This window comes from Chlorocebus sabaeus, chromosome 11, assembly GCF_047675955.1.
Source record: "Chlorocebus sabaeus isolate Y175 chromosome 11, mChlSab1.0.hap1, whole genome shotgun sequence".
Lineage (NCBI taxonomy): Eukaryota > Metazoa > Chordata > Mammalia > Primates > Cercopithecidae > Chlorocebus > Chlorocebus sabaeus.
In genome coordinates this window covers 39,545,511-39,557,739 of record NC_132914.1, presented here as the reverse complement: position 1 = coordinate 39,557,739, position 12,229 = coordinate 39,545,511, and the positions used below count along the sequence as shown (strand labels likewise).

General features: G+C 39.9%; 1 pseudogene; it reads left to right on the top strand.

Moving 5' to 3' along the window:
* The first annotated feature begins 4,431 nt into the window (after nucleotides 1-4,431).
* LOC103239478 (ATP synthase subunit C lysine N-methyltransferase pseudogene) lies at nucleotides 4,432-11,902 on the top strand (annotated as a pseudogene).
* Nucleotides 11,903-12,229: the final 327 nt, after the last annotated feature.

The window sequence follows — 12,229 nt, the reverse complement described above, 5'->3', positions numbered from 1 at the left end:
AGTTTGGAACATAGCTCATCGGTGGGCAACAGACCATGTGTTGTTTTACTGACCCAAGTATTTCCTATAATTTTCAGGTGGATCACATTTCACATCTAGAGAAGAGCACCCTTTTCCATAACAGAAACTAGTTTTGCTTTTAAAAGTCTCTGTAGGCTGGGCATGGTGGCTCATGCCTGTAATCCCAGCACTCTGGGAGGCTGAGGCGGGCGGATCTCATGTCAGGAGATCAAGACCATCCTGGCCAACATGTTGAAATCCCATGTCTACTAAAATACAGAAGATTAGCCAGGTGTGGTGGCATGTGCCTATAGTCCCAGCTACTCGGGAGGCTGAGGCAGGGGAATAGCTTGAACCTGGAAGGCAGAGGTTGCAGTGAGCCGAGATCACGCCACTGCACTCCAGCCTGGCGACAGAGCAAGACTCTACCCGGCCTCCCTCCCCCACCCCCCAAAAAAAAAACAAGCTGTAAGGCCAGGCAAGGTGGCTCAAACCTGTAATTCCAGGACTTTGAGGGGTTTGAGGTGGGAGGATCGCTTGAGCCCTGGAGTTCGAGACCAGCCTGGGCATCATAGTGAGACCTCCCCTGTGTACAAAAAATATAAAAATTAGCCCAGTGTGGGTGGTGGCACACGCCCGTAGTCCCAGCTACTTGGGAGGCTGAGGCCAGAGAATTGCTTGAACCCAGGAGGCAGAGGTTGCAGTGAGCCGAGATCTTGCCACTGCACTCCAGCCTGGGCTACAGAGTCAGACTTTGTCTCAACTAAGATGAGAATCATGTGTACTAAAGAAAATTTAATAGAAAATAAGTCTCTGTAATGTTACAATCGATCAGTTTTCAGTTTTGTATATTTTATACTTTTTTTGTCGCAATCATAAAAGGTTTCAAAAGACTGGAGGTGATGATGGCTTCTGAGGAGAGTTTAAAAGTCCCTTTAAATTTGTGATGAAAATGTATTTGCAATCTTTGTCATGTTTTTAAAATTGTTTTTGTAAATTAAAAGTTCCAATTGAAACAATAAAAAAAATAGAAGAGTTAAAAGTATATTATGTGAAATATGAAGGAACTTCCTCACCATCTACAACTAAAACATTAGGTATCTTCCCAGTCTTGTGCTATGTACGTGTACATACAGGAACACAAAAATGTGGCTGTGAAATGGTTTCTGCTTTATGCACTGTTGTATAATTTGCCTTTTTTCACATCATCTGTGACATCTTAATACAGTAGATCCACCTCACTCTTCTTCATAGCTGTGATTATTGTATAGTAGTGTCCTTAAATAGAGTACTACACAGATTTCTGAAGTACAAAAGTGTAAGTAAATGAGTTTTAACTTGATAGGGGAAGTAGAAACGAACCAGTTTCTCATTTTTTGCTTAAATGTGATTTAACTTAAGGAACATCAGAGTAAAACTGTAGTGTAAGTATCAAAATAAATGTTAAATTTTTTAAAATTAAAAGTGAAATTTTCTACAGTTTGATACATGCCAATAGGTTAGTGCAAAAGTTATTTTTTTATTTTGCCATTTTAATGTTTAATGGCAAAAACCGCACTTACTTTTGCACCAACCTAGTAGGTAGCAATACTTGATTTTGTGATACTGATGTGGCTGATAAATGTTACTTCAAGGTTCTTTTCCATATATATTTTTAAAATATTTTGAACAGTTTAAAAACTATTTGTGGTCTGGATGTGGTGGCTCATGCCTGTAATCCCAAGCACATTAGGAGGCCGAGGCAGGAGGATTGCTTGAGACTAGGAGTTTGAGACTAGCCTGGGCAGCAAAGTGAGATCCCATCTCTCTAAAAAAAAGTTTTAAATGAGCTGAGTATGGTGACTTGCACCTGTAATCCCAGCTACTCTGGAGGCTGGGGCAGGAGGATTGCTTAAGCCCAGGAGTTCGAGGCTGCAGTGAGCTGTGATCATGCCATGGAACTCCAGCCTGGGCAACAGAGTGAGATCTTGTCTCTTTTTAGATAGATAGATAGATAGATAGATAGATAGATAGATAGATAGAAAAAATTAAAAATTGACCACCAAATGTGTCTTTGCTTTGTCCACTGTTCTTTAACATTTAAAAATATTAAGAGAGTCACTTGACTGGTTAAAAGATATTTTAAATATATAAAAAATATATATGTGTATTCAAAATTCCAAATTCCAGAAACATATTTTATTTAACCCAGTGTATCTAAAATATATGGACATGTCAGTATAAAATAAGGTATTTCATATTTTTTCCCCATACCAAGCACATATTTTTCATTTACAGTGCACTTCTCAATTTGAACTTGCCACAGTTCAAGTGTTCAATGTCCACTTGTGGCTGGTGGCTATCATATTGGACTATGCCTCTCTAGAATGTAAACTCTCAAAGCAGACACCATTTCTGTTTTTACCGTAGTATCTGTCACTTATTACCCTGACGACAGTACTGTACATGGTAAACACTAACATTTGAATTTTAATCAAGAAGTGTTAGAATCTTTTTTGTGAATTTGGAAGAGTTTGAACTCTAGCCATTTAAAAAACAAAAACATTAAGTAAAATGCTTCAGTAGATGCCCATCCTCATTGATTGTGAAATAAACCAGAAGAGTTTCATTTTTTAAAAATTGTAATGAGTGGAGCTTGTATTTTTTAATGTGAGTAAGCTCAGTACTGAAAAGTTACAGTGAATCTACTGTGCAGGAACTACAGATGGAAATGTAAGATTGGTGTGTTTTATGTACCCTCTTAGTTCACTTTTTGGAATCATTGATGATTCATGCACATAACATTAATCTCAAATCTGTAATAAACATGGGAACATGTTTACCTAAATGTCCAGAGAACATGGAAACCTAAATGTCCAGAGATAGGGAAATGGTTAGAAAATGATACATTTTTCTAGGTCAGTGGTTCTCACCTGGAGGCAGTTTTGGCCCCCAGGGGACATAAGACAATGTTTGGAGACATGATTGTCACAAACCCAACTATACAGGTGGGAGGAAGGAAAAGAGTGAGTACTATTGGCATATAGTGGGTAGAAGCCAGGAATGCTGCTAAACATCTTATTCATTGGACAGTCCCCCACAACTAAGAATTACCTAATCCAGAATGTCAATGCCACTGTTGAGAAACTGGGATATGGGTAAATAATAATTGCAAGATGTGATTTGATACAGATAAGCACAGGAGGCAATAGCCACACAGGGAAGTCAAGCTGCTCTTGAGGCATAAGAAATGTTTCCCAGAGAAAATCACATCTGTACTGAAATCTAAAGGAAAAGTAAGGGCTAGGCAAGAAGGGTGAGGAAGAACTTTATGTATGTATGTATGTATTTATGCTTTAGGTTCAGGGATACATGTGCAGAACGTGAAATTTTGTTATATAGGTATACATGTGCCATGGTGGTTTGCTGCCCCCATCAACCCGTCATCTACATTAGGGATTTCTCCTATTGCTATCCCTCCCATACCCCGCCACCCCATGACAGGATCCTGTGTGTGAGGTTCCCCTCCATGTGTCCATGTGTTCAACCATTGTGGAAGAAAGTGTGGCGATTCCTCAAGGATCTAGAACCTGAAATACCATTTGACCCAGCAATCCCGTTACTGGGTATATACCCAAAATATTATAAATCATTTTATAAAGACACATGCACATGTATGCTTATTGCAGCACTATGTGCGATAGCAAAGACTTGGAACCAACCCAAATGCCCATCAATGATAGACTGGATAAAGAAAATGTGGCACATATACACCATGGAATACTATATAGCCATAAAAAAGGATGAATTCATGTCCTTTGTGGGGACATTGATGAAGCTGGAAACCATCATTCTCAGCAAACTAAACACAGGAACAGAAAATCAAAGGTCACATGTTCTTTCTCATAAGTGGAAATTGAACAATGAGGAAGAATTTTCTAAGCAGAAGATTTAACTGCAAATGCCCAGATGAGAAAGATTAACATGAGTTCTGGAAACCAGAATTAATTTGGAATGTCTTTATCCTGTTTCCACAGCCACCAGCCTAGATCAATCTAGGTAAGCTGTCTCTTAACCTAGATTATGGCCACAGCTACCTAGTTTGTCTCCCTGCCTCCATTCTTGCTCCTCTAAGCTGTTTTCCAAAATGTAACCAGAATGGTCTTCCTAATGCATTAATCTAGTAAACATGCCTGTTGTGCTTACAACTTTACCATGGCATTGCTGGTGATAAGCAAACTGAGCAGGTGTCTTATCTCTTCCTGCTTTTGACTTCAGGGTAATGGAAGTGGCTGTTGGTGAGAGAAGTTTGTACTATGAGAAAATAGGATGGATCTTCTGATGAAAGTAGGCTCCAGAGCCAATGAATCAGGTGACTTTTCTGAGGCTGAAGATATTCCTTATAGAACTGGGGTGCATTCTGAGAACAGGAAGTCTGGGCCTTTGTGAACGATGTATGAAACATCAGGAGACATAGGAGAGCCTCAGGATTTTGATAACGACTGCAGATCTGCAGAATTGAAAATTTCTTCCAGTAGGGAAAAAGTACATAAGTTGCAAAATGCCAATGTTTAGTCTGTTGATAAGAGAAAAACCTGTCAACAGATACAGCAACAGCAGATACAGTGGGATCAGGAGACCTTCATTCTATCACCCATTCCCTCTCATTCCATGATCATTTTAGAGTCTGACTCATTAATCTTACCAAAACTACTACTTTCATATTCTAGGTGATTTCAATAAATACATAAATGATATTTTAAACACCTTAAACTCTTCCCAACCCTACCTCAACACTCATAGTCACAGTCTAACCTTGTCATTACAACTGCTTCAACCTCTTTATAATTTTGGACTTCTACATCTCACTCTCTGATCACCACCTCCTCCACCTTCCTTTCCAGTTCACTTCCTCTAGTATCCTGACTTTAAGTTTTCCTATTCCATGGGGATTGCAGTCTACTCATCTACCACTTTTCACTGCCCCTTGTCCACTTGATGTCCTCCTCTCTTCCCTTTCTTGCCAAATTACATGCCATTTGATCATTATAATTATTTACTTGTGCCTGGGCGTGGCGGCTCACACCTGTAATCCCAGCACTTTGAGAGGCCAAAGTGGGCGGAACACCTTAGGTCAGGAGTTTGAGACCAGCCTGGGCAACATGGTGAAACCCCATCTCTACAAAAAAATACAAAACAATTAGCTGGGCATGGTGGCATAGACCTGTAGCCTCAGCTACTCAGGGGGCCGAGGTGGGAGAATCGCTTGAGCCCGGGAGGTTGAGGCTGCAGTGAGCCGAGATCTGAGATTGCACCACTGCACTCCAGCCTCCTGGGTGACACAGCAAGATCCTGTCTCAAACAACAACAACAACAAAAATTATTTACATGCATATGCCCTCAACTTTGCCCTCTCTCACTTGGGCATACTACTTTGGCAAAACCACAACCTTGGTTAAATCCAACTCTAGATCTATTCTTTATCTGCACTAGTGTAGCTGAAGATGGCTGAAGGAAAAACAAAACTGCTTACTGGTCCTACTTTAAATTCATGGCCATGAACCTTATAAACATAAAAAAAAAACCCATACACAATATATAATTTAAAAAAAAGAAGACTTTTATTTTCTGTAAAGGATTACAGTTGCCATCCTACAGGCTGGGAAGCATGCCTCAGGCCAAGATCAGAGACAAGCTCTTCAAAGAAGGTGGGGTTGGGGTAAGAGCTTTTTGCCAAACAGTTGGCTAAACATATGTATTCAAATTACTGGAGGAGCTATGAATGTTCATGTAGGTGGTCCTGAGACATTTTTATTGAACATATATGTAATATGTGGTCCATGTTCACGTTGGGATGGGGACTTACGGTCTTTTCAGGACATGAAGGCATGCAAGTGCACAGCCTCTCTAAACCATCCAGAACCAGCCCATGGTCCAGTTGGTCGTCTTTTTACATGGAGAAAATTTCTGAAATTGTCTCCTGTTTGATAAAAGCAGTGGTTATGGCTGGTGGAACAGGGGTTCAGTCAGCGTCCGGCAATGGATGAGCTGCAACTGTTTTAATATTGCTTATCAAGGCCAGTGCTTGTTTAGCTGCTAGAGAAAAAAACCTTGTGGTCATTAGAACATAGTTTATTCTTGTAAATATGGGAGTGCATGACTTAACCCTTGTGACGTGGCCTTAGGTCCTCTTTATAATTTGGTATCTTTTTGCCATAAAGAGTCTGTTCTGTCAGTCTCATGATCTCTATTTTACTAATGCTGGTCAATTGTGTCTAAACTGCGAAAGGGAGAGGGTATAACGAGGTATGTCCAACTTCCTGTTCCATCTTAGCTGGGAACTGTTTTAAGGCTTTTCTGGGGTCCCCTTGGCCAAGGTAAGTATCCATTCAGTTGATGGAGGGCTTAGGATTTTTTTTGTAGTTTGCAACCTCAAGTGGCTCTTAATGTTGCCAGCAGTTATGCTGTATATCTCCCTGTATTATTCTGTTTTCACACTGCTATAAAGAACTTCCCTGAGACTGGGCACTTTATAAAGGAAAGAGGTTTAATTCACAGTTCTGCATGGCTGGGGAGGCCTCAGGAAACTTACGGTCATGGTGGAAGGGGAAGCAGGTACCTTCTGCATAAGGTAGCAGGAGAGAGAGCATGAAGGAAGAATGGTCAAACACTTATAAAACCTTCAGATCTCATGAGAACTCACCATGATGAGAACCGGATGGGGGGAACTGCCCTATGATCCAATCAGTTTCCTCCCTTGATACATGAGAATTATAGGTCCCTCCCTTGGCACGTGGGGATTACAATTCGAGATGAGATTTGGGTGGGGACACAAGAGTCAAACCATACTACTCCCTGATCTATTGAGTCTCCCATTTTCCTATGATAGTTTACACCTTCCCCTTTCTCTTCAAACCAAGCAGCACCTCTTCCTCGATCTTCATATTCAGCTGACACCATTGTTTCTTCTTTCAACAATTAGAATTTTCACATATTCCTAGCATTAGATCTATTAAAACCAATGTTCCTAAGTCTGCACCCATAGATTATATCTTCCCCATGTTACTACAGCTCCCATCTAAAGCCATTTTCTTCATTTTGCCCTAGACTCAAGCGCTCTGTTTATTCAAGAACATTGTCCATCAATTCTTCCCTCTTTCTCTTACCTTGCAGTTTTTTCCACTCTGCTGAATTTTTCCCAGCAAAATTCTTTGAAAGAGTTATCCATATTCTTTGTCCCCAGTTCCTCTCTTGTCAAGGTCGCCTATGACGTGTGTGCTGTTGATTCCAATATCCAATTGCTAATTCTCTTTATTTGACCTGTGAGCAGAGTTTGACATAATTTGATGAGGCACTTTTTTCATTGAAATACTTTTTTGATTTGACCCCCATTTCATCACACTCTTTGTTTTCCTCTTTCCTCATTCAATACTTCTTTTCGTCTCTATTCTGATATTCCATTTTATTCTACCCTCTTAATGCTGAAATACACCACAGCCTCTCTGTGATCTCATCCAGTCTATGCCTTTAAAAACATGGACCATCTATCATATTTTTAATATCTTCAGTCAAGAGTGTCTTCCAAATTCCACACTCTTCTGTCTTCCTTGTTCCTGACATCTCTCCTAGGATAGCTAACATCCATCCCAAATTTAACATATCCAAAACAGAATCCTCAATTTTTCTCTTAAACTTACTCTATCTGGAATTTTCTTTATTTAGATGATTGTAAATTAATTCTTCCAGCTGCTACGGCTAATTTTTTTTTTTTTTTTTTTTTTTTTTTTTTTTTTTTGAGAATGAGTCTGTCTCTATCACCCAGGCTGGAGTGCAGTGGCATGATCTGGACTCACTGCAACCTTCACCTCCTGTGTTGAAGCGCTTCTCCTGCCTCAGCCTCCCGAGTAGGTGAGACTATAGGAATGTGACACCATGCCAGGCTAATTTTTTTGTAGAGATGGGGTTTTACCATGTTGGTCAGGCTGGTCTCAAACTCCTGACCTCAAATGATCTGCCCACCTTGGCCTCCCAACGTGCTGGGATTACAAGCATGACCCATGCACCCAGCCAGGTATGGCTAAAATCTTTGTAATCATTCTTTACTTTTCCCTTGATCATATACATTCCACATTCAAGCCATTAAAAATCCTATATCAATCTTCAAATTGTTAATAAATCCAGAATCCAATCACTCATCACTACCTCTTTTTGTACTATGCTTGTCTAAGCAAGTGTGATCTCTTGCTTAAATTACTGCAACAGACTATTAACATATCAGCTAGAATAATCCTTTTAAAAGATAAGTCATATGTCACACCTCTGTTCAATTCTCAGTGATCCACCATTCACTCATGGTAAAATCCAAAGTCCTTAAATGGCTACAAGACTCACAGAATCTGCTGGGAGTCCATCCCCTCCCCGTTCTCTCTCATATTCCATTTAATATTCTTCCCCTGCACATTCTATTTCAGTCACATTGAAATGCCTGACACACTATTGACCAGGGAATGTTGCCCTGTTGTTTTCTCTCTGCAACTCTATTCTCCCAAATATCCCCTGGCCAATTCTCTCATCTTCTTCAAGTCTTTAGTGAAATGTCATTTCCTAATGATTCCTGCTTGGTAAAGGCATAGCCACAAAATTTTTGACATTTTTCCTATCAAGGTAAAAATCCAAATCCCATCCCCATGAATAATGGATGGTGTATGACTGCTTGGACCAACAGAGTTTGGCAGACGTAGCTTTGAGACTAGCAGTTTCCACCTGGGACTCTTAGAATCCTCAGTTTCCTTGTAAGAAGTCTGATACCTTGCTTAGAAACCACCTGGAGACATCCTGACACTCCATGGAGGAAGGAGGGAGTCCCAGTTGAACCTAGGCTTCTGGTCCTCCCTGTCAAGTCCAGGCATGTGAGTAAAGTCAACTTGAACCCTCTTGGACCAGTGAAGTCATGTTGGATTTTGCAGCCCAGCCTAGCTACCAGTTGACACCAGGCAGAACAGAAGAATTGCACAGTTAAGCCCTAGCCAAATTCCTGACCCACAAAATCATGTGATACAATAAAATGGTTGTTGCTTTGAGCCATTAAAGTCTTGGGGTAGTTCATTACACAACAATCACGAAAACATTTATCCTGACTACTAATGTACAGTTGCAATTTGAGACTATATGTCTCACTTCTCACCTTGCTCTTTTTTTTCCTTCATAGTACTTATCAGCTTCTAACATATAACATATTTATTTACCATGTTTATTGTCTTTCTGTTAGTCAACATCTTTTCCCCTGATTCACCATAGTATAAACAGGGATTTATTTTTTTTCTGTTTTATTCACTGATGCATACCTGACATGTAGAAATGTTCAATGTGATGGATGAGAAGTAACATATACTTTATCAGAATATATTAAAGATCTCAACAGAGCTGTCCAATAATGAGCAAGATATTTTTTAAATGATATGGTAACTATGTGGTCATACTATAGGAAAAAAAAAAAATCCAGCAATTAGCTTCATGTTCTCTGCAAAAGACATACCTGGTGACTTTCATAACAAAATGATGATGTGATTGGTGGAAAAAATTCCAATGTTATTAAAGGATATAATGTTTTTTATAGGAAGGAATATGGAAACTTATGGACTCAATTCCACAAAGTCAGGATATGACATAACATGCTACCTAATGGTGGTGTGGACTTGCCAGTCTCCAAAGATTTACATAGGGAAACAGAGTTGTGTTTATTACCAACAGCACTAAGTGAAGATTCTGCTACACAAGGGAATCTCACCTTACCATTCTCACAGGATTTTCATCTCCTTTTTACAACCCCTGCCTATTGCCTTATAACCTGACTATTCTAGAGACCTGAGCTATATAACTGCCCATAAATCAGAGGCAAAACGATCCCAACATTTTCTGAATGCTTACCATGAGAGTGGTGAGGCTAATGGCAATTTCCCAGGTCTAGCATCCCTCAAAAAAAGTCTGTCTGGCCGGACGCGGTGGCTCACGCTTGTAATCCCAGCACTTTGGGAGGCCAAGGCGGGCAGATCACGAGATCAGGAGATCGAAACCATCCTGGCTAACATGGTGAAACCCGTCTCTACTAAAAATACAAAAAAATAGCTGGGCATGGTGGCGGGCGTCTGCAGTCCCTGCTACCTGGGAGGCTGAGGCAGGAGAATGGTGTGAACCCGGGAAGCAGAGCTGGCAGTGAGCTGAGACCATGCCACTACACTCCAGCCTGGGCGACGGAGCAAGACTCCATCTCAAAAAAAAAAAAAAAAAAAAAAAAAAAAAAAAAAAATCAACCTTCAGAATCCTCTGAGATCAATTCTGCAATACTCAAGCAAGTGATAACTGAAGTTTGAAAATAAGCAAGTGGGGAAAGACACAGCAGAAAAATAAAAACGGAAGAAGCCAAATGTAGTATTATCAGAAAAAATCAAAACTCAAAGTTTAAAATGTGGCAAAGGGCTAGTTTATAATGGTTTTGTATACACACATAAAAATCTCCCCCGAAATATAAGAAATTGATAAAGCCACCATCATAGTGTCACTTTAATAAACTTCTTTCATAATTTGCATATCAAGAAGACAAAACATGTATACAGAAGATTTAAATAATGCAATCAACAAATATGTTATATATATATCCATATTTATAGAACTTAATAATTTACAAAGAAAACCTTCATAAACGTATACATTAGGTAGGATTAGCCAGGATAAGGTTGACTACAGTGACAGAAACCCAAAATAATGGTGGCGTAAAGAAGATAGAAACTCCCAAAAGAGGGAAGGGGAGGCACATCCCTAGAAACACTTAAAAAAGAAAGTCAGTCAAGAAATATTCTACCTTCGACTTTTGAAGCCAACAGTTTGAAGAAAAGCAACTAGGGGTTTTTTATTTATTGAGATTGTGGGTGGGACTCTTGTGGCTGTATGCTGTAGCTATGCCATTTATAGCACCAATCCTCTGAGAAGTCTGTTTGCCTTTTGTACCTGCAACTACAAAGCAGATCAAAAATGTGAAAATGTTGCTATGCAGAGGAGGATCCCTGGTAGACATTGGTAATGGCGATGGACACATTAATAACACAGTAATAGCAGCTGCAAAGCAAAGATTCACAGCAGTTGGTTGTGAATTAAATCAGTGGCTAGTTTGGTATTCCAAGTATCATGCTTGGCAAGAAAGTGTGCATGACTCTGCCAAATTTTGTATTTCAGATTTGTGGGCAGTTACTTTTTCATAGTACTCAAACACTGTTATTTTTGGTGTGCTTCTCAGATGATGCTGCAGTTGGAGAAGAAACTTGAACTTGAGGATGATGCCAGAGTCATTGCTTGCCAGTTCCCTTTCCCCCACTGGACCGTAGACCATGTCACCGGGGAGGGGATAGATACAGTGTGGGCATATAACCTGTGCACTTTTAGAGCAGGTGAAGCCCTGAACATCGATGCATTTCCAGCCAGTCATTCAAATATAAACTTTAGTAAGAGTGCTCTTCTGAAGTGTTCATGGTCTTCCCTGATTTCATGGAAACTTAACAGCTGTGCACCAGAGCATACTTGTCTTTGGTGTGTGACATGGTTTGGCTTTGTGTTCCCACCCAAATCTCACCTTGGATTGTAGCCTCAATAGTCCCCATGTGTCAAGGAGGTAATTGGATCATGGGGGAGGTTTCCCCCATGCTGTTCTCATGATAATAAGTGAGTCTCACGAGATCTGATGGTTTTATATGTGTCTGGCATTTCCCCTGCTTGCACTCACTCTGCGCTGCCACCCTGTGAAAAAGGTGCCTACTTCTTCTTTGCCTTCTGCTGTGATTGTAAGTTTCCTGAGGCCTCCCCAGCAATTCGGAACTGTGAGTCAATTAAACCTCTTTCCTTCATAAATTACCCAGTCTCGGGTATTTCTTCATAGTTGTGTGAAAACAGATTAATACAGTGGGAATGTATTATACACTGTATTAGTGTGAAAAATTACTAGTGTGATTAGAATGAAATGAAAAATTACTATTCCTTTCCTTAACTGTGGGAGAAAACAAACAGAAGTTAAGAAAAACAGGTATATTTAAAATCTGCTTTTAATTGTATATTCTAAGAAATGTACTTACTGCCTTTTTATGCACTTGGATGCATGAAAATATGAGTAAGTGATGGTCATATGGTCATGTTTATGGGTAGGAAAGATGTCAACAGCTCTTCATATTATAAATATGGCTTAATGCCACAGATGAGGAGAAAT